We start from the raw sequence: 2703 nt of genomic DNA on the forward strand, positions 1-2703 counted from the left end.
ACTCATGATAACAGCAAATCCGACTTCACACTACATAAAATCAATTTACTTTTCATCTGCGAAATGATAAATTCTTTATTAAAAAGGGATTATTTTTACCTATGGATTGACTATGGTAAATTCCAATTCAATTGCATTAAAACAGGTTTAATTATAACTTATGAAATCGTATAATTTCGGGTTGAGGTGGATGTATATCACCCAACATTAACCCGCCTGAAGCGTACTAAATTCGATTTGACTATTTTCAATCGGTTTTAATACCGCATTTTCGGTGCAGAAATCCCGATCGATTCGGATTACACTTTTTTAATCCGTTTTAATCGACCATTTTCGGCAGGGTGCTAATACGGCTCTGTGATTGGTTTAGGACATCTTAAGATTGTGCTTAAGACGGTCTTAAATAATATAAGAACTGACTATGAATACCGGCCAAGGACTCTAATGAATACCGGCCTTAAAATCCAAACGCACCTCTCTTTCGGTGAAATAGTGGCAACAGCCAAACAATATGGGATCGCTCATTCCAGTATGTATAGAATTCAATGTTTTAACAGATAAAAGGTCATATTACACTACGGGTTGTGGGCTCGATTGCGGTTGGGCTTACGGTTGACGATTACGGATTGAGCAATCAAAGCAAAGCAGCTTGCCGGTTGATTGGTCAATCTGCAACTATCAACCGTAACCCCAACCGCAACCGAGCCCGCAACTCGTAGTTCATACGGCCTAAAGAGCGATACATGTCGCTCATAAGCATATATGTAATACTACTATATTGCTAGTCAAAGTCAAAGCTCAATGCTGGCGTAAACATTACGGTGTAGATATATATCAATCTCTCGCTCCCACAATTCGTGTACTTAATGCGCGATGCGCATGCGTTGATATACGTAGAGGCTAATCTAAAAAGCTGCGTTTAGTACTGCTGAAAATGTTTATTTTTATTCTTTGTATATATAAAACAATTAGAATCTTTGATAGAAATACAAAATATAAAACTTAAGAAAATAAATTATATAATTCATTTTTTTATGTATTTCTAGTCTCTTCAGAAATCTGAAAAGAATTTAATTTTTATTAATTATATTATGAGTGATTGTACACTCAATCTCATTATTTGTCAGTAAATTTACTTGTGTAAAGTTGCTTTTCTTCTACATATGTAATAGAATCGCATTATTGTTTGTTGTCTTTTTTATCATTTCTTAAATTATAATGAAATTGGCTCAAGGAAACCCTCGCATTGCCAATCAAGTACACGAATTGTGGAAGCGAGAGATTGATATATGGCACCGTATTGTTTTCGCCAACGCCGCTCATTGCCCACACAGAAAAATGATATGTATTAGATATCTGCTAGATATCTTCAATGTCTACCAGGGATATCCACAGGATATACAGAAACAGCTATTAGACATGCTACGGATATCCAAACGTTCGCCATTCGAGATCTCATAAATATCTACAGGATATCTACATAAATATCCATTAGGTATCTATACAATATCCAGTGAATATCTACAAAAATATCCACTAGGTATCCATACAATATCCAATGAATATCTACATAAATATCCACTAGGTATCCATACAATATCCAATGAATATCTACATAAATATCCACTAGGTATCCATACAATATCCAATGAATATCTACATAAATATCCACTAGGTATCCATACAATATCCAATGAATATCTATAGATATTTTTGATATCTAATAGATATCTATTGATTATCCATAGTAGATATAGACATTATATGGATATGTCGATATCCAGTAGATATCGATTAGATATGTAGCTCTGTGTGGGTGGGAAGATACATAACTAACAATATAGGGTGTCTTCCAAAATGCGCTGAAAGTACTGACAGTACTGCTGCTGAATGTTGATCGGCTAACTTTATAGAGCTGCTGAAATCACCGTATTTCAATCGTTCCGAAATTGTCAGTAGACTGTGGCAGCAATAAAAATCGGAACGCATTTGCAGTAGAAAAAGCAGTAGAAAAAGAGACAAAAAAGTGTAGAGCGATATATGCTCATAAGCCGCACCAAAGCCCACACGGAACAAAAACCTCTAATGGATCCAGTAGATCCATCATGGAGATTCGAAACCTCTATTAGATGTCCATGTAATCTCCTATAGACATCTACTAGACATCCACAATTCCGCATTTCTTACTTCCATTCAACATCCATTAGACGTATTGATGGATGTCATATGGACGTCATATGGTATAATCACGGATATTTCATGGAGCTTTGATGGATGAATAATAGCCTTCAAGGCACACCAATATCCCAATAAAGTCACATCTTAAATTGTAAGACGATAACATTCCACGGAGATTAATAAACCTGCCATCAACTTCCCAGCGACTTGAAAATGTTCGTCCAAACACTCCAAACTCATTTCGTTAACATCCCAGAGACTTTGTACGTAACGTTTTGTATTAATATTCACACAACATGCCACAAAACTCCTAATATTATTTTTCATAAGGAACTTTTGCAAAAAAAATATTATGGTGCCAAAACTTGATTAAACACTTATTTTTTCAATAGCTTTCAATAATTTTTTCACAAATAATTGAATAGTTCAAACTTTTTTCTTTTTATATAGAATCCCGCAGAAAATCCGAAAAAAATGTTCTTTTATAAAAGAACATTGTCAAAAAATCACATGTCGATCTACTGT

Source organism: Formica exsecta, unplaced genomic scaffold, assembly GCF_003651465.1.
Source record: "Formica exsecta isolate Colony F162 unplaced genomic scaffold, ASM365146v1 scaffold436, whole genome shotgun sequence".
NCBI lineage: Eukaryota > Metazoa > Arthropoda > Insecta > Hymenoptera > Formicidae > Formica > Formica exsecta.